We start from the raw sequence: 20,872 nt of genomic DNA, 5'->3' as shown, positions 1-20,872 counted from the left end.
GGGAGAAGAGCCCGACCCCCGCCTGGCTACAGCCCCTGTCGGGGCGCTGTACAGAGCAGTCAGGTCCTCCCTAAGCGTCCTTTTCTCCGGCCAAGCACCCTCAGCTCCCTCCAGAGCTCCCATCAGACTTGTGCTCTAGGGCTTCACCCACTTCTGTTGCCCTTCTCTGGACCCGTTCCAGCGCCTCAATGTCCTTCCTGAGCTGAGGGGCCCAGAACTGGACACAGCACTGAAGGTGCAGCCTCACTGACCAGTGACAGTGCCGACCCCTCGGGTGCTGCCATGGGGTCCCTCCTGCACAGTCACAGCGCTGCTCCTTGGCTCCACTGTCCCCACCACCCCACCACCCCTGGCTCCTGCGCCCCGGAAAGACAGGGTATTAACAGGGTACAAATAACCGAGGGAATATTTGATGGGGTTTACTTGCTTTTGTGACAAAAGTGATGTCTTGTCTCAGGGGTGCTCCTGACAGCTGTGGCGGAGGTGATGAGGGCAGGTCCAGTTGGTCTTTGGAGGTTCAGCTCCCAGTTCAGGGTGGTTGGCTCTTTCTTGGCTCACCAGGGGGGTTCTCCCCTCCTTGGCCAGCTCTCCCCACCCTGCACCGGCTGCTGCAGGGCTGTCCCAGCACATACCTCTGTCCTTCACCACCACCTGCTTTCCTGGTGAGGTGGGCTGCCCCAACATTCTACCAGGGCCTGGAGAGGGGAAAATAACAGTGTTTTTGAAGTGACTTTTTTCCCATTCATGCATGAGTCACACATTAGTGTGTGTGATTCACGTTCCTACACATGTAAGTTTTGCCAGTTACTGAAGCAAAGCTCAAACTGACATCTTTTATGGCACTGGTCTTCCCCAGCAGCCCTCTGAGCAAGAGTATAGAAATCACATGGATCCATCACAAATATCCTCATGGGTATGTGAGGGCTTCCCTCAAATTCATAGGTTTCTAAGTCTAAAAGCCAAGAAAAAAGTAAAGTAAGCTGGAGGTGTTGGATTGCTGGCTATACCAGAGCTATCCTGCTGAGAGGGTGGGTCCCTTCAGAAAGGATGTGACAGCAGGCGGTCTCCCTCCCTTAGGACTCAGAGGAATGTTGCACTGGGCAAGGAACACAAAACACCTCTGTTTAAGGTAAGGTTGTGTTAAAACAGGCTGAAGACAAGAATTTCAAAGTTAGGCAGTCTTTCCATCCTTAACTCACTGTGGTTTGAACCCCAAAACAAACAGTAATGTTTGTTAAACGTGGGCTTGTGGATCATGGTGGAATATTTTTTCTTCCAACTTGCCAGTTTGTTAAGCCTTTACTGTTACTAAAATATTTACTTTCCTCTGCACCTTTTTTTAAAAAAAATAGCATGACTTAAAAAGGCTTCTGTGTGATAGTTATACATCTAAGACACTTTTGAGCCTACCTGGAATGCATTTTAATGCGTGGAATGTTTAAGGTAAGTATTTGCTGAAAGCTGATACCATATACTTAAATTCAAAAATGTTTTCCATTAATAAACCTCTGGAAAGAAATGGGGATTTCTACTGACAAAAATCTTTCATAATTATGTACAGTGGTTCGGCAAATAAATGAATGAATATTCACTCATGGTACTTCTGAATCCTGCCTGATTCATTCTGCTCAAATATACTTAAATCACTTCTCCTGCTACCTTTTAGTAATCTTTAGAACATAAGCCCTGAAATAATCCTGACAAATTAAATAGGATGATTTTTATTTCATGCTGCTGCTGCATTGCAGACCTGCTGCTCCTCTTCTGGTTCTGAGGCTTTGCTTTTCTCTTTCCATCCATATATTACCTTTTCTCTCCAGATTCCTGCTAACTGTTTATCTCAGCCTTGTCTTGATGTTATACATATTTTCTCTCAGTTTACTTTATACCAGAGAACACTAATTGCCAATCCATTCTTCCTATTTTGGGGCCATATACTGAGACTTTTGGCCTTTTACATATTTCTGACTTGCATGCAGCTTAATATAACATGAAAGGGACTGTAGCAGATATATTTAAGGGAGTTCTACTTCTGCTCTTGCAGGACAACTGTGAAGCATGTGATTAGGTATTCTCCCCAGCAGTTATATCTGTAGCTGTCTCCTGTGCATGGCAGGTTGACCAAAGGAACTGCAGTGACAAAAACACCAAGAAAAACATCCTGTGAAAAGGCAGGTCGGAAAGCCCAGGAATGACATGGTGAGCAAAGCCAGGGAGGAAAACCTGTCAGGGAATCTTAAGTAATCAGCTGCTCATGCAATGACTGAATCATTGAGCTAGGCTGTGAAGTGAGGTAGACTGGCACCATAACATCTAAGAAAAGGGCTGTAATATTGTATTCTCCTCTGTAATTAGCAAATTCTAGTTTGTGCATTAAGAAAGACAGGTGGTCAGTTGCTGATATTGCTCTATGAAAGACCTTCCCTGCTCCCTCCCAGCCTGCCCTTTAAATACCTGGTGCTGCTGTTTTCCAAGACTTAAAATGTGTCTATAATTCACTTAGGACAGCTCCCAGGGCCTCACAGTAGCGATGTGACCCAAGTCAGACCTTCAACTGTTCACGTTTTTTAACTACTATTTTTGTGTTGCTGGTGTGAAAATATAATTATTTTTACATCAGAAGACTGCAGGGAGCTATCAAAACCACAGAGCTTTTGGAGAGTGCCTGCACCATGTTAGTTGCTTTAGACCTACCACAAAAAGGGGTAGAAATATCTCTTAAATTTTCAAATGTAAATGAATAAAATTAAATTAATTAGAGTGCTAAGCAGAAAGATACTGTATTTTACAGACTCCAAAGACTCCTCACAGTGGTGAGCTGGGGGGAGGGAGGGAACAGGTGTCTGATCTGGTTCTAGCAGAGCTGATGCAAACTCACACATCTCTCTAAAAATATGATGCCCAGTTTCTATGCATCAGGATGGATCTGGGTGTTGCAAACCCTTCAGTGCCTTTGCAAAGTTCAGCTGGCTGGTGCTGCCCTGACCTGGGCTCGTGGAGACAATCCCATGTGAAGCATTTAGAGGCAGCCACAATTCTCCTGCCTGGGACCTTTCTCTCAAAACAAGCAGCACAGCTAAAGGGTTGTCCCTTAGAAGTGGAATTCAGCATCTCAAACCAGTAGCTTCGAATACCTTTCATGATTTTAAGTCTGAAACACCTTGCCAAAGATGTTGTGGAGGTTAAAAGTTGACTGGAATTGGGGGAAAAAAGAACCACATATTTATTTTATTAATGAGAACATCAGGGATGTCAAAGGAAGAATTAAAATGTTTTTGTAAGAACATAATTTTTCAATTCTTCAACATAAATCAGTCTCTTGATTCATGGGCATTAGGGAAATCACTTTGTCTTCAAGGCCACTTATTTAGGACCTTCAGAATTTCCAGCACTAGAAGCTGCTGATACTAACTCATGGGAAACAAATGTAGTCCTTGCCAATCCCATAGTACAACTTTGACATCTCTGTATCCAATAAATAATTTAAAATTTTAGAGCCTTGCAGCTGGACTAGAACCCAGACCATGGTACATTCACTTCTGCTCACTACCTTCATTCCTTGCCCAGGATACATCTTGTTTCATTCTCCAGTATTCTCAGTATCTCACCTTCCTTGTAGCCTCTGCAGCTCTCAGTTCCCCCACGGGAGGCAGCTCACTTTTTCTGTAGGACACCAGGTGTGTGGAGCTCCTCCAGCAAATGGATTATTTAGATAATTCAGCTGCCAAAATCTGCCAGTGCCAACTGAGTGTTAAAAAATTGAGATTTTCATGTAATATAGCAGAACCATGCATTTTCTCCAGGAGACAACAATGGCACATGCTTGACACAAGGATGATGCTCCACATCCTCCCTCAGAAGCAAAGGGAACAAAATGATATTTCTTAGCAGGGAAAATGATACATCTTCTTGCAATTTTCCTCTTAGAAATGCCTGAACTATTTTTTTAATTGACACTTCCTGTACTTTTAAGGAAAATAATCAGGCTGAGGTAAATGCCTGGGATGGAAGAGGTGGGGGAAGGATGCTGGTTCACCATCTCCTTCAATGTAAAGGCTAAAGATCATTAAATCAAACAAGCAGATGCCAAGTTCAAAACAAACAAAAGGCACTTCTTCACACAGGGTATAGTTAAGCTGGTGAACTATTTGCTACAGGCCAAAAGTGACTGGACAGTTTCATGGAAGGAAAAAAAAAACCCTAACACTGGGAAATACTGTTTATATAACTGACACCTCTGATTGAGGAATCAGGTGAGCTGCAAATCCTGTCAGGCGAGTTCAAGCACTGCCCCTGCTCACGCCATTCTCACCCACTTCCCCAGCCCCTTCCACTGGCTCCAGTCAGAGATGAGCTGCTGTGGTGGGTGGGCTTTCTCCTTGCATGATTGGCCTGTTCCATGCAGAAGTTTTAGCCTGGAGGGTTAAAATTTTGCCAAAGTACTCATCTGAGATGGGAGGAACTGCCCTGCAATGGTAGGCAGAGCTACTTGTTAACAGGACATGGTGCTCATGGTACTAAGATGAGTCTGGAGCACAGGAATTTTGTGCTGACATAATCTTTAATTTTCCATAACAGGGGAAAAAAAAAAAGAGTGAGTTGTCTTTATGAGGGTACTAAGCTGATAGTGCACGTTTATTGTACCAGTCTGGTGAATGGTGAGTCACTATGTTCCTAAGGATTATGATAAATTGAATGGACTGTTCACAAGTTCAAGGGCAACATTTCCACCTTCAACACAAAAGATCCTTGAGCCAGTTAACTTTTTATTTCATTACAATATTTGGCTTAAAGAAAATGATTTTCTGTAGGATAGTTCTGTGCTTCCAAGATTGCAAGATAAGTGAGATGGAGCTACTGTTTTGTTTCTGACCTTTTTATTACAAATATACTCTATTTACACTTGCATCTCTAAAATAATCCACACATCTCTAAATACACACACAGAGACACACATATATGTATTTATAGGTAATTGTATCCAATTCAGTAGTTTAATATCACAGAACATTGTTCTCAAATTATTGTTCTCATCTATTCTTCCTCCTGTTAGCAAATTTATTTTGTAATTTTAAATAACTCTTCCCTGCTCTAAAGCAGGAAACCAGAATTTCAGCAAAGCTTGCGCTCTTGGAATACCAAAAATAGTTTGCTCACAACAGTGGAAAGGGTGAAGGAAGTGAGAGGCCCTGCCAGTGGGCAAACAAAACTCCAGCCCCAACAGCACAGTGTCTTTACATAGCCAGTCCAACCGTTTTTTCCCTAATTTTTTTTTAGTAAAATGCATACAGTATTTATAGAATTAAAAACATTTCTATATAAGGGAACAGCAAGAAGCTGGTTCCAGTGGATTTCCTACACTAGCAAAGCACCCCTTCCATAGAGGCTGATAGCCCTGGGCAGAACTCTGGGCAGGGTATTCATGAGGGCATGTTGCTCTGCCAGCACCAAGAAAAGGGTGGAGAGAAAGACAAACAAGATGGGTTAAAGAAGAGAGAGGGAAGAGAAAAAAATAGGTATTTTTTAAAATATACCAACCAGAAAAAAAAGGAAGGAAAGGAAAGGGTAAAGGAGAAGGAAAAATAATTCAGAAAGAAGTAATTATCTTGTCTTGATAATTCTCACATACAATTACTGTACTAAAGGAAGGGATCTCCTTACCTTTCCTACCACATCTTCAATATTTTTTGGTGCCTGGTTTCTGTTGTTCTCAAGAAGATGTTCTCTTCACCTCAGCCTCCAGCTAAGCTGGTCCACGTGTGTAGCAAGGCAGCGATGATCTGATGGAGGCAACTGGGAGGGGGAAAAAAGGAGAATGAAGTGCTAGGGAGCACTAGCTGTGAGAGGGAGACTGCTTTTTCCCAGCCTTGCCAGGCTGCCAGCACCAAAACAGACACACAGACACACACACATAGGTGTGCATAAACACACACACACACACACGTGTGTGTGTGCAAACACATGAATGCAGACACACCCACACACACCCATACATCCTCAGTCCCTGTCCCCAGAGCTTCAGCCATCCTTCCTGAGAGGCCAGGGCCATCAGCTGGCTTTGTGCTGCTCTGGCACTTGCCTCCCAGCCTTGTTCCCTCCTCACTGGCTGCAGCCACAAGGCTGGCCTGTTGGGCCCTGACAGCATGCTTGGCTCCTGGGAAGAAGTATTCACACATGGTGGCAGCTCAGCGAAAAGTTGAAAAGGAATCAAAGCCATCTCTATTGAAATAAACATCTGCTCTGCGCTCAGTATCGTGGCAACAGGGCTCACAAAATGCACGGGCAGCCCTCCAAGGGCTCCTGGCACATCACAGCTATCAGTACCTGCTGAAAACAGGCTGATGGAGCGGTCACAGCACAGTGGGGAGCACAGACGGGGACACTCAGAAGAGAAAACTTTGGTCAAAGCTAGAATAACTTCATGGTTCCCTCGGAGGAATACAGCTCAGAAATCCACTGCCCCTGCAGTGATGCTGGCAGCTTGGAAGAAACAATGGCACCACAGTCTCTTCCATGTGGCTGAGACGTGTGCTCATCACCCCAGCCCACGGTTTCTTCCCAGTTGCCCCAGTGTAGGCAGAGGAAGAAAGCAGTGGGATATGGCTGTGGAAAAGGATTTTTCCCTGGAAACCATTTAGGGAGAAGTGTGTTTGATGGTTCTCACTTTACATTCAGTTCCCTGATGAGTGGTCAAAATAGGCAGAGAGCTGTTGCCTTTGCCTCTACCCACAAGTTCTGCCCAGACAAACTGGGACATTAAATGCAATCCTCTCTTTTTTGCTTTCCATTCCCGTGTCCCTGCAGAGAGAGCACTGTGACACAACATTGAGCTGAGTCCAAACAAGGCAGTGACAGTCACAGCAAGTGCATCCACGTGCTGCATCTGTCATGTATTTCCTTTGCTTTCAGTGATGGTGTTTTAGCAGGGGAAAGACCACAGCTTGGGTCATGGAGACTCACCTGAACCTCCAGATGGAACTTAGTAATGATGGCAAGAGGTCTTTTTAATGAGTGAATTGTGTATGGTTGAGCTAGGAATCAATGTGAAGAGACATGATCATACCACAGTGTGAAGAGTCTGATAATACCAGTTCACTGACCTTCTTAGAGCAGAAATGCACATGAAATGCAGGAATCTGACATGTTCCTGGGAGAGGGAACAGAGGTATTTTTGTCTCCAGTCCAATTTACCCAAATTCCCCTAGAGCACTAAGTGACAAACATGGCCTTCACTGAGAGCTTCCAAAGGAAATTGCTGTTTGCATAAAAAACATACTCAGTTGAGCTGGTTATTAAAAGGGAGCTTGAACACGAGGAGAGAATGGAGCAAATATCTTGGAAAAATGTCCAAAAGCCACCGGATTGTGGGAAATGAGACTCAACATCTGTGTCCCAGTTGGGCTGTCACTCATGAACAGCAAGCACGCAGCTTTGTGTGAACTGCTAGATGTCACAGATGGTGGCTTCTGGGTGGAAAAAAATCAGGAGATGTTTAAGATTTCAGCAAGGACAGTAAGGAGAAGGGAAGCATTCTGAGGCTGAGATGAGGGCTTGAGAGCTTTGTCAGTTTTACAGCAAGACAGGGTAAAAGGATGACAGAGAGGAAAAGGAAACATAGGGCTAGCAGAAAATCCTGCTAGGTTTTAATCTCTGTTTGAATATGTAAATAGGGTGATCTGAAAATTTTCCTGGCTTCACAATTCTTGTTTCCAGGAAATGAACCCTCAAGCAATGCTGCAAACCAACCCAGCTGCTACCACGGCTGCGACTAGCCAGGGGGCAAATGGGGTGATGATAGGGTGACAGTTCTTAGTCTCAGACCTGCAGTCAGACTGGTACAGGCAGAGCCTGGCAGGTAAAATAAAACTCCAGGCAAGGGCCAGGGTTTCTCTGCCTGAATGGGTGAGATCAGGGCACCAGCATGGTGAGTGTGTGGATCTAAGTGCAGTGTGTTCAATGACAGAGGCTGCAGCAAGGAAGGGAAATTTCCACAACAGAAACATTTTTCTGCCAGCTAAGAGTAAGAGCAACCAAAGAGCTGATGACTCATGAGTACACATCTCCCCTGGCTGCTTTTGGAACTCTCCTCTGTCTGGTCCAACTGCTACATACACTTATCCCTTGTGCTGATGAGGAAGTCAGATGTAAACATGTGGATCAAGGCCAGCAAGGCTACTGGTGAGACTGTGAGTGCCATGATGGTGACAGTGTGACCTGTGTGCTAGAAGGCTGCATCTATAAAACACTCAATAGGTGGTGACTCCTTCATGTGTGCTAGTGCTTGGCCACCTTTACACCCAGGAAAGGGGTTTGTTTTTCATAGAAACATAAATAATCGTGAGACCTAGTTAAATACCACCCTCTGTTACCAGACGTTGAACAGCAGACTCAGCCCAGGAAACTGCCACTTCAAAGGTAAAAGTAGGGGGAGGATATGAGTGAGAAGGGGATGAAGGGAAGTTTCACAGACCCTATTACCTTTCACTGCTAACGAGCTGCTGAATACTTGGGCCATTGGTTCCCCCTTGCTCAATGTGTGAATGAGGAACGATAGCGAAATAACCTATCAGAAAGTGCAAAAGGATCCATCCCTAGGAGATGTGTCAAGAGTGTGCTCCAGAGCCTGATCCTCCTGCTGTGTTTGACGAGGCAGCCACGGGGCAAAACATTTACTAGAGTCACAGATACTAATGGGAGTCAGGGGATAAATGGGAGAAGAGGGAAACAAAGAAGTCACTGCAGCCGGGGAGAGATGACCTTTCATAAGAGGGAAGTGAGGAAAGCTTGTTTATGAGCTGCTGCCAGGAAGTCCTGTGACTAACCTTATTTCACACACCGATTTTATGGACTAAAGTTATATTTGTAGGAGGCAGGATAAAATGCATAAGCAAGCTGTGAAAAGGTGGGATCACCCTTCCTTTGGAAGGTTGCAGCATTCTGAAAGGTCTCCTGCAGTGAGAGCATCCCACCAGAACAAGGCTTTGCCTTTGCAGCAGAGACTGTTGCCTGGAGGCCCGGGAGCAGATTTTGTAACCCCAGGGAGGGAAAAAACCGCAGTAAAGCTGTGTATTCTTGCAAAAAGAGCTGTTCTTTTTGCAAATCAGAGAGAGCAAATTTTGACATGCTGTAGTTTTGCACTATGCTGGTCTGATTGCTCCAGTGCAGGAGACATCTCTCTTTCCATTTCCTCTCTCCTGTACCTGTCCTCTCCTCTTTGCACTCAAAGAAAAGCAATACTTTGTGTTTCTACAGCTTCAGTGACAACTTATGGATCAAATGTAAAAAGTAGAGAATGCACAGGAGTGTTCTCTAACAGAACTTTCCACTTTCAAACCATACTGCAACGTGGACAGAAGACTGGAGGTGATCTGGAAGTTTGTGCAAGTCAAACAGGATGGACACGAAGCATAGCATCACCATAAAATGCCTGCGCTCATGGCAGGGAAAGCTCAGGAGGATGCTGACAGACTTTTCAAAAACATCAGGAGGAGAAGGCTCAAGGGCAAGAGTGCCAATGCAGAAAGATTGTAACAAAATAATGCTTGACTTGGTTAAACATCAACTCACAGATAAGAGGAATAAGCCAGCCTCCTGAAAGGGCTTGCACAAGCCAAAAGGATGAACTGTTTGGCTAGGTCACATAGGCACGTGTTTGCAAAAGCAAACAAACAAGTGAAGTGACTTTGCACAAACAAGCTACATAAGAGGAGAAATGTTGCAGTGCCAGGAGGTACTAACCTGGGCCAGAGGGTCCTGAGAGTGGAGCAAGGTGCAAGTGGTGTCTCAGCTCTGTCACTGCTGTGTGCCCATGCTGCCTGCCCCTGTGCATCTGACAAGGGGGAGCAGCCTGGCAGGGTGAGGCAGCATCCTCAAATGTCCCCTCTGTCCCACATGCAGCCACCAAGGACAGAAAACCCTGCAAAGTGCTCTTCCTCCTCTGCAAGCTCCTGAGGCAAGATGGGTCACAAATCTGCAAATGTAAGGTCAGAAGGGCAAGTAACACACCCTGACTGGCCCAAGGTGGTGCCAGTCTGCAGAGGTTTGTGCTTCAGCTGATTCCCAGAGCCCATGAGCTGCTCAGAGGCAGCACCAAGCCCTGAGAAACAGGCCCAGCCACCAGATACTTGGCCTCATGCCCTTATGGATTAGGTAGGTCCCACCTAAGTTTATTATCCTACATGCCTTCTCTGGCATGTCTTCCAGTGATGCAGTTTGGTGATTTATGGCTGCTCAGAGGGATGTATTGCTGGCTGCTGGCTGGCTTGTCCCAGCCCAATGAGCAGATTTTGAACTTCCTGCTGTTGGCAAGTCATACTGCCATTGGGATGGACAACCACCATGGCTATGTTTTCAGCTGTAATGCTTTCCTTCCACTTCTCCCTGATGTGATGGGCAAAGGCAGTGGGAACCTGCTTTACTCTGATGTATGGCTGCGGAGGGAGCAGGGACACAGCTAGCAGCAGTGGATGGCCCCTGGCAGAGATACCCAACATGACACTGTCCCGCAGAAACTGCAGGGTTTGCACTTGCCAGAGCACTGGGCTCCCTCATGCCAAGTCCCAGTGGCCCCTGTGCCCATATCCCTCCCACCCCTTCTATTCCTGGCACAGGCAGTGTCACCAGGACCTCATCACATCCAGGTTACATGGAGCTCCTGCAGCCTTGTTTGTATGGCTGCATTCACCTCCTGGCTAATTACAGCTGGGGTAGATTGAAGCCTCTCCTGGTGCCTCCCCATCTGGCACAGCATGTTTTGGTGGGCAGCTAAGGCCCTGGCAGTGCATCCTGTTCCCACCCACTTCCCTGTTCCCACCATGGCTCTCCACAGCCCTGACCATGCTGCGCTGGCACATGGCAGCAGGGTCTGTGCAGAACCTCACCTGCAGCAACACTTCTTTCCCTGGATTCCCCCAGGGGTTTCTGCACGTGGTTCCTGTCGGTGCTTTGCTGTGCTCCAGAGGTGCCTGTATAAATAGATCTCATTTAACCCACATGCTTATGCTCTCAGGTCTAGCAACTTGCCTCTCTCTGCCTGCCCATGCTGGTAGTGCTGTGGCATGCAAGTACCTGAATTTTGGAGCAATTTGTTCCAGCTGGATATCATTGCTGTGGTTCTACATCAAAATGAAACAATGATGCTCTCACACACATATACAAATATTTGTGTGCATGGCCTGCAGATCCTTCTTTACCATGATAACCACCCTGTTGTGTCCTACAGCACAGCTTCCTCAGCCTTTTGATTTTGTCCCAGTTACTTCCCCAGCCTGGAATTTTTCCACAGGAGGGACCTGAAGAGCAGGCCACAGCACAGAAAGACCCCATGTGGTTTCTCTGGGGTCCAACATAGGTGACCCTTTGCCCTGGACTGGTTTTTGAGAGCTGCCTCCATGGCTGTCTGGTGCAGACCTGGACACACATCTCCCTGCCAGGGACAGAAGTGACACCCAGCTGGTCCTTGGCTCAGTGCATGCCCCTGGCACATCCAGTGGGGAGGGCTACAGCTTCTTCCCTGCATGGATCCCTGAAACTCCCTGAGTGGGGGCCCTTGTGAGGAGCTCTATTCAACCTGCTCCTATTTTCTCACACCAATAAGATGGCAGGGATGAGGAGGTGGGTTGTCCCAGTTGCTGCCAAGGCAAGAGCTCAGCACCTCCCACCTGCCTCCAAGTTTATACTGTGTCTCCAAGGTGGTAAGGGAAAATACAGCCTGGCAGCATGCCCATCCAGCAATCTGCAGGGTGGAGGAGGGTGAGGATCAGAGTCAAACTTACTGGGTCAGGTAAGGTGAAGATGGGAGCCTCAGCCTCTGGGTCAGCCCCCATCCAGGAAGCCATCTCCATGAACACCTGCCCTTCTCACTACAAAAGCCACGCTGAGGAATGGTGCCATGTCCCTGCTGAGGTCCCATTCCCTGGAAGGGCACCCCACATTGGCCCTTGCTGGCCAAAAGTCTCCACTTTCCTCTGCTTTGGGCGATAAAGGAAAAGAGGGAAGATGAGCAACAACTGATGTCCTTTCCCAGCAGTAACTCTCACCCCAGTCAGTGGGGAGAGGCAGCAAAACTGTGACCAGATCACTCAGAGGCAGAGAGCACCTGGTGAAACAAGGCCTCTCCCCAGTTATTTGGTAGATATGTATCACATAACACCGGGGCCAGCACTGCCTTTGAAGCTGATCTGTTTGTATGAAGCAAAAATGAGAGAAAATAACCAAGGCAGCCAAGGTGTTTGAGCACAAAAAGGAAGCTCAAGTCAATTAGCTTCCCTCCGATGCCTGAAGTGGATGGGGATTTGGGGGCTGAGGAGGAGTGATAAAGCAGCAGATTAGCTGACTTTCATGCATTTGCCAGTCCGGCCGGTTCCACAGGATTTCTGGCTGCTGACATCACAGTGCTCCTCCAGGAACCAGCCAACCTACGGTAGTTTTCAGGAAATGCCAAAGAGGTGGTCATTAGTGGTTTACTAATAGAATGTCGCCCTTCCTCAGTCATCTGAGGCTTTCAAGCAGGGCCTGGGCACTCCGCTCTGCCCTCTGCCCTGAGGGACTCTTCTCATGTGCTTTACTACTGCAGGCTATCCTGGCAGAGCAGCCCCGAGTCCTTTCCTATTTAGTTGTCCCGTTGAAAATTTATTTGTTCCTCTTGATCTGGCAAGAGCATAAAGCATGTTTGTATTGTGCTGACAAATGGTCCTCCAGGCACCAGCACCGGATGTCCACAATGCTATGGAAAGGCAGTGGTGCAGAGGTAACCTGCTGACCCTAGAGATGTGTAGCAGCCACTTGCTGCATGACCACAGCACCCATCTTCTCCTACTGGGAGCCCTAAAGCAGAGTGTGGCACATTGTCAAACATCCCAGAGTGGCTGGTCACAGGTCACAGGCTGCTTGCTCCTCTTTCCTAGAAAACACAGAGTCAGTTAAAGCAAAAAAATCAGATTTTGTGGAAGTATCAGAGAGCGCCTGTTCGCAGGGAGTACGGGTCAAAGGTGACTGCAAGTGCCCTCTCTGCAAAAGGGAACATGAGATTTGCTGCTGACACTGGGTAACTATTGGGCAGTACAGCCATGGGCAGCTCTCACCCACTGAATTTGTTTTAAAAAAAAATAAAAATTCAGGATGTGGATGTGTAGGCAGCTCCTGGTAGGTTCACATCACTAGAGCCCAAACTACTCCCTTCCCACCCTTGGGCTGCATTTGACACCTCGACCAAAGCCCCTTCCGGTCCCTCTAGGTGCTCCTCGCTGTTTGGGTCAAGGATTGTACATCCACAGTGGAGAAGTAGGAAGAGCAGAAGGACTCTCACACAACAGCAGGAGGTTGGTGGGAGGCTGCACTTCAGGGACATTCTCACACGGAAGGTCCCTGTACTCTGAGAGTTCTTTGAGCTGTTAATCTCCCATGGGCAGACATCCCCCAGTTTATACAAACAGCGGGAGGGATGTGCTCCCTCTGCTCACCGGCTAAACCAGGCCCGAGCACTGGTCCGAGTGACCCTGGGATGTGCATGCAGTCCTCGGAGCACACCTGCAGTCCCCCAGCTGTCTTGCACGCCCGCGAGCACATCGCACACCCAGCCCTGGCTGTGCCGGTGGGGCCGCAGGGTGCCCGGGCGTCAGTGGGGTGGGAGGCTAAGTGTGACTTGGGGGGCCAGGGCACACTGTGCAGGGGTGGCCAGGCGGGCACGAGGGGGTTCTGGAAAAGCCCAAGGGGTGCACAGAGCAGCCTGTGCTGGAGAGCTGGGAAGGGACGAACGAGCCGGACAGAAGCCGTTTGCGGGAGCCTCCTGCCACCCAGTGTCGGCTCCAGCCAGCGCCGCTCTCCGGGGCTCCCCCGCCCGGGGCTAGCGGAGGCTCTGCAGCTTTCGAAACATCAGTTCAACAAAAGCAAACCCAAATCAGCACTCCCACCCCTTAGAAAAACGCCAGAAAATCAAACAAGTCCCCAAGACACACTCTTCCAAAACCCGAACAAACCCACGGCCATAGAAGCGTCCCGAAGGCGTGCAGGACCAAGGCCCCCGCGGATGACACCAGCTCTGTCCCCCCACGCTGGCCGTGCTGTCTCAGGGCTGATGACAGTGTCCCCCCCGGCCTGTCCGGTCGCACTCAGGTCATCGGTCGCCTTTGCACTCCAATGCGGCATTTCCCCTCGTGCAAAGCTGGTTTGATGGAGGCACAGAGGACGGGCTGAGTGCTTCCCCTCCGCTCCAGAGTAACTTCTGGACATTCAGGCCACTTTCGGCTGACTTGGTCAAGCCCCCAGAAGCGGCCACACCCGGTGCCTTCTCCTTCCCGGGGTCCGGGCCGGCCCCCGACCGCCCGGGGCGGGCTTCACCATCTGGAGCGAGCACCGAGCGGCGGAGCTCGGGCCGGGGAACCCGCAGAGGAGGCGGCGGCAGCGGCCGGGGCCGGGCCAGGCGGAGCCACAGCCGGTACGGCGAGAGCCGGGCGGCGGCGAGACCGCGGAGGCCGCCCCGAGCCGGGGGTAAGCGGCTCCGGGAGGAGCGGGGACAGGGCGGGGCACAGGAGGGCGAGAGAGACCGGGAACGGGAGAGGAGGAGGACGAGCAGAAGAGGTAACGGGTCGGTAGAGTCGCTGCTGCTGCCGCCGTTTATCCCTTTGTCCCCGAGAGGAAGGGAGGATGTGTGCTGATGTCTTTACAAACAATTCGATGGGTGAAGGTATGGATGTTAACAGCTTTGAAATGCCTCTTAATGTCTCTACTGACTTTGGGCAGCAGGTTTGTCGCAGAGCCCAGGCAGTCTGCCCCTGAGACAGCCACGGGTCTGTACGAGCCCGAGTTTCTGAGCAGGTTCAAGAGTAGAGTAGGCGGTAGGCGGTTCGGGAAGGCTGGGCTTTCCTGGTACCTCGGCCAATGGGGAAAGGAACGGGCAGAGAGCAGCCGGGAGCTCAGGATAAAAGGAGGCTGCGCCCTCCGAAGCCTCGAGAGAGAGAAAAGTGTGCGGGCGTGTTCCCCACTGGACTCGCTCCCTTTATTCGAATAAAGTGGCAGGACCCTTCTGTCTCCTTTTCGGACATAAAGCTTTGGCGTTTGTGGATTCATTTTGCTGACATCCCTTTTTCTGTCTGTCCGTTTGCTCGTTCGCCCCCGCGCGGCCCGGGGCAGCAGCGGCCGCTCCGCTCCGGGCACGGGGCTCCGGGCGATGGGGCACTGCCACAGGAACCCCGGAGAAGCGGGGCAAGCTCCGCTCCGCTCCGGGCACGGGGCTCCGGGCGATGGGGCACTGCCACAGGAACCCCGGAGAAGCGGGGCAAGCTCCATCCCTGGGATGGTTCAAGGGCAGCTTGGATGTGCCTTTGAGCAGTCTGGTCTAGTGGAAAGTGTCGCTGCCCACGGCAGGGGGATTGCGAACACGTGTTTTTTCTTCTTAGTGTTTCAGCTGAAATTACAGGAGTCACGTATTGTAGAGTTTCAAAAATGGGGGGTAAATACAAATCACTATGTACAGTTATTCACTGACCTGGCACTTGGACCAGGAATTTTTGGTTTTTTTCAGCATTCATGATTTCTGTGGTCAGTGCAAGGCATCATTATCCCATTTCCACAGTAGTTGTGTATGCCCTGAAAATTCTTTCCACGTTACCTAATTTCTGAACTATAAATCAACATTCTCTTTTAATTTACAACTAGTGTGAGATATTCTGAATGTCTGTGAGTGTTTTCTAATGTCTTTACTATTTAGTGAGAAATTCTCTATGCTCACTTAAGTGTCATGGCATTTCAAGGTGGGATCACTGCAACTGTTTACAGGAAGTGAACGTTTCTGAGGATTGCAATATTAGTAATTTTGGCTTCTTTTTCAGAGCTGTCAAACCTAGAATGCATGCCTGATGACACAGATTAAGGACATTCTAGAGAGGGTTTCATTCCTGTGTGATATGCCTGTTTAAAGCATAAGTAATACATATATGTATACATTTAAAAAGGAAGTTGACATTGAAGCCATGTGCTAGAAAGATGCTTTCAGGAAGGGAATCCCAGCTTAACTTCAGTCACATGGACAGAGAAGAACCTGCAATAGATACACTAACCTTTGAAGTCAATCTTATCAAATTAGAATAAAAAATGGTTAGGAACGGTCTTTATCCACGTGGTTGTTGAATCAGTCTGGACTACCTAAATAAAAGTTATGTTAGTGCCAGAAATTGCTGTAGTCTGTGTTTGTTTGGTGCAGCTTTGTCACCCTCTAGTGCTCATACCCAAGAAGTTGGTGAGCCTGCTGTTACTCCCAATAAACTTTTAGCTGTATGGACTGGTTCAGTGTTTTTTAAGGAGGAATAATTTTTAGAAAAGAAGCTGATTGCTGGCAAGGCATTTGCCAGCAGTAGCACAAGAAATTTTTAACTGATGTGGGACCTAAACCAGGAATTCCTGATTCCTAGGCTACAGTTTTAATCTATGAACCAATCTTTCATCACGATTTAACTTCTTGAACTGAGTTTCTGAAACTTGATACACTAAATACTGAAGAAACAATGAGATTTGTTATGGTACAACTTTTTTTTTGTGAAACACCCCACAAGGATGGGATTTCTTTATTTAATTGTATGCTTTATAGTAGTTTTGATAACAGTTTTCCTTTGTTTAATTTAAGATGTTTGGTTCCTTTATTAATTATGTATTTATTATGATATTAGTTGCAGTGAACTTCATGTTCTTCCCCAGCAAATAGAAAAATTGCAGTAATTTAGAGAATTAAGCGTAAGAAGAAATAATCTCCATATGCTGTCAGATGGTAAGTTACTAGTCTTCATATATTTAATGTAAGAAATGAAGAAAACTGTTTAAAATTAGTGGATTATTTATTATTGCTGTTACTTCCCATCAGTCAGGACGTGGTTTCCAGCTGGTTGAGTTAAGCACTGGAAAGCAGGTGCTGCAGTGATCTCCAAAGGAGCTCTGAGAGGGGTCAGTACTGAGACATTTTTTCTGCAACCTGCTGGTGGTGACAAACCTTCAGTTTTACCAGCTCCCTTCCATGGACTTATTTATCTACAGCTGGGATGTTTCCACCAAGCAATCCTGCTGTAGTCCCAGTACCTGGCTTAGCTTACACTGCTGTTAGCAATCAGTGTGTGTGCCTCGGTCCCTGGGCATGAAAGTGTCAGTTCCAGGAAGGAAAAAACTTGATGTTATAGCTTTGCTCAGGTTTCTTTTTGCTGGTCCAAGCCCCGAAGCAGGAAGCATATCAGAGCAGCCCTCAGCAGTCTGTCCTCCTGCAGTTCCCTGCACAAGGTGCTGCAGGCTCCAGCCTGTTTGTTTCTCTGGGACAGCCACCATCTCTTCCTACCCACTAACTGAGATGTGCTCCCTTGTTCAACACCTTGCTTAATTAAGTGGAAGCTACTGTAGAATTATGCCTCCCAGCAACTGCTTATTACTCTCTTAATACCCAGCCACACTCAACACCTGAGTCATGCCAGTCTTTATTTTCAGGAATAACCACACTCCATGCACATGTGTGGTCAGTTTAGGGCTCTCTTATTTATGCCTCCAGGACAGAGCCACTAAATGTGCCATCATGCTCACCACTTTGATGGGGTTTTTTAAAGCTTACAGAGCACACATGACCTGCTAATTGAATAGATTTTCATCAGTGCAGAAAATAATAACCACCTCTCCCAGAGGCCCATCTACCCGCTGGATTTCCCCTTCTACACCAAGCCAGTCTAATATTAGCAACACTTGGAGCAAAGCCCTAAGAATTACTTTAATGGTGAACACATACATCCCTTCCCATCTCTCGAGTCTTAAACATAACTCAAAAAGTTATTTTCAAAGGAAAATATTTCAAACTTTTATTTTTAATGTGTTACTGAGCAGAGACAAGACTGAAGCATTTGAACTTGAAAAAAGGAAAGCCATGAATAAAAAAGAAAAGGCATTTTACACTAAAGAGCAAGAACAATCTGCCATATGGCTGTCACAGTACTGGGAATCGGTGTCTCTGGTGTGGGGTACCCACTTGCTACTGAAGAGTGTGTCTCTGAACCACAGCCCCCTGACAAGTCACCAACAGTCTCTTTTTTGACTTCACTGGACCTTGGAAAATGCTCTGGGTGAAGGACAAATAGTTGTGAATTTTAACATGCCTCCTCTAAATGGTAATAGTAAGATGAGATGACATGGAATTTGTTTTTAAGGAAATAGATTAAAATCTTTTAGTAACACATTTTGTAAAGATTTTTTTTTGTGAAACCCCACAGGACCCAATTCAGTAAAATTAAGCCAAATCTGAAGCTTATAAAAGCAACTGGGAACACGCTATTCCATATGTATGTGTGCCTGTACTCACCTGTGCATACAAATCCGGTGCACAGGCATACAAAGGATGGTGTCTGTGAAGTTTTTATGTAGATGGTTCTTTGAGGTGATCAAAGATCATAAAATTCAGCAGAATTCTCTATGACATTTGGGAACAGCTATACCTTCCTTATCCCTCCACCTCTTGAGTTGATATCTGGCAATTTAAAGGGTTCACTCCACCAAATGTGGCAGCTGCTCCTCTCTTACAACCAGGAACAGTATTCCTGAGTTGTCTCCAAATTTATTGACGTTTTCCAAACCCTCATTAAAACAGTTATGTCCTACAAAAATAAACCCCTATTTTGGCATTCTTCAAATCTTGATTTATGATTACAGGGTTGCAAATTGATTACAAGTTTAACTCAATATAAGAATGTTTATATACACAGTAATGCAAGAATCACATTAATTTTTTTCCAGAAAAGAAAATTATTTTTTCATAATACTAAGTGATTTCTCTTTCCAATGTCTTGCTAACTTTCTTATTCTGTGTAAGACTGACAAACACATTATTTGATTTGAAATAATATAGAAGGGAAAATCCTTCCACCAATCTGGTTCTTTACAAAGGCAGGAACACTCCGATCAGGAAGCCTGTCAATCTGAGCTTACATTGTTGTGAATTAACTGTGAAATGGGAGAAGCCTTTTGATACAGACACGCAAATGACTCAAACATCTGTAAGCCAACCCCACAGCAACCTGGAACAACTCTAAGTGCCCACATTCTAGCACTTGGCAAGCAAAGACTGGACCATAATATTTATTTATTTATTTATTTATTTATTTATTTATTTATTTATTTATTTATTTATTTTTAGTTTGCAATACCCTTACTCACTGCCTATACTGAAGAGGGCACCAGGGCATGCAGGAAGCAGCTCCCAAGCAGCACCTTGGGGGTGCTTCACTCCTTACAACTGCAAGTGCTGCCTGGGAAAATGCCCAGAAATGCAGCTCACAGGCTCTGTGGGGCCAGCAGGTATTTTCTTTGCAAACCATGTCCCTTCACTGCAGAAGTGCAGTTGTGCAAACGTTCCTCTCTTGACAAACACTGAATTTGGCAAAAGTGTTTCTTTTTACAGTCTCACTGTGTTTAATGGTCCTTTGTTTTTTATTCCTGCTTCTGTCCCCTTCAGCTGCTTTTTCCCTGTCTTGTTCCCTTCAGCCAGCGCCCTGGGCCTGCCCTGTCTCTTGCCTGCTTGCCAGAGCAGTCTCTGGTAGGTCACCAGGCTCTGCAGCGCAGCTCTCCTGCGCCCTGGGGAGGGCAGCTCCTCTGCAGCGAGAGGCTGAGCTCAGCTCCCTCTTCTGGCCCTTCCACCAGGGCAATGGGAGGGACGGGTGCAAAAGGCAGCCCTAGAAATGGTGCCCGTGTCAGTCTGTCCCTGTCACAGAGGCTGTGCTCGGCAGTGCCCTCAGGCAGGGCTCAGCCAACACAAATCGCCGGTGACACAGCCATCAGCCTCCCAGGGGAACCCCTGTCACCCGCCAGCTGCGGACCGAGGCTGCTTCTGACTCTCTGTGCCTCCAAAACGCAGTGCTACCAGTAAATGTTCTTTCCTTTAAGCCCCTGGCAATTTACAGACACGTGCTGGGTTGTCCTTTGCTCTCCTCTGTTCTGGAAGAGCCTCTGTTATCTCCCTGTCCACTGCCTGGAAGCTGATCCTGCCCTCTCGTCACCTCTGTAGCTCTGCCTGAGACAGCAGGGCTGGAGCAGACACGATAATTGAGACAGATTTATAGGGAGGCTCTGCTTTGTTTTCTGTTCCTCTCCTAACAATTCCTAACATTCCAATTCCAGTTGCTTTTTAACCCAGAATAGCTGCCTGGAGTAGGAAATGGACAGGCACAGTTCTACTGGTTTCATGCAACAAGTTTCCAGGGAACATTTTCTGCAGGAGCCCACGTATTGGTGGGAGAGAGGACTCCTAGGAAGGCTGGCTGCAAGAGGATGTGCCCAAGGGTCTGCTTCCCCAGCTAAGATGACATTTGGTATTTTCTTTGCTTTTCATGGGATGTCTTGTTTGATGCTAAAAGCCACCTTTAATGAGCTTCACAGATGGGAGAGAATGCCAAGTGCTCCCTCCAATTTTCTCTGTTTGTCGATTCTGGATGATTTTAGTGTCACATAACCAGTAGAAGAAGTGCATCAGGTTGCTCCCCAGAATTCTGGGGCACTTGCATTGCCAGAATAACACAGGGCAGGGTCCCAAAATTGTGCCCTTGGAGGAGCAGGGTGGCAGGAGGGGCCTCAAGAATAACAGGTATGCTTTGGAGCAGACCCATCAGTCAGCTCCAGCCTGGAACCAAAGCAGGGGCCAGAGAATCCCTCCCAGGGGCTGGCATTCTGTCCCACATTGAAGGGGGCTCCTGGTGCTGATGTCTGTCAGGTTGGCTGCAAAGCAGAGTCAGGCAGGGAAGGACCTCATGGCCCAGCTTGAAGGTGCAAAGTGTCAGTGGAGCCTGCTGGCAGCAGCAGGAGTTGTTAGTTTTTAGGGGTCCTTGGAGGCATTCAGACAGCCACAAACCACAGGCATGTATTA

The 20,872-nt window shown here is 47.4% G+C and overlaps 1 long non-coding RNA gene across 1 annotated transcript; it reads right to left on the bottom strand.

Moving 5' to 3' along the window:
• Positions 1-403: 403 nt before the first annotated feature.
• LOC132333722 (uncharacterized) lies at positions 404-14,390 on the bottom strand. Its single transcript, XR_009488240.1, has 5 exons — positions 11,775-14,390; positions 10,881-10,964; positions 9,739-9,970; positions 5,662-5,793; positions 404-695 (listed from the first exon to the last, which is right to left on the bottom strand). It is a non-coding gene; the product is annotated as an uncharacterized LOC132333722 (long non-coding RNA).
• Between the last annotated feature and the right edge of the window lie 6,482 nt (positions 14,391-20,872).

The sequence above is a fragment of the Haemorhous mexicanus genome, chromosome 14, assembly GCF_027477595.1.
Source record: "Haemorhous mexicanus isolate bHaeMex1 chromosome 14, bHaeMex1.pri, whole genome shotgun sequence".
NCBI lineage: Eukaryota > Metazoa > Chordata > Aves > Passeriformes > Fringillidae > Haemorhous > Haemorhous mexicanus.
This window is presented reverse-complemented; position numbering and strand designations above follow the sequence as displayed.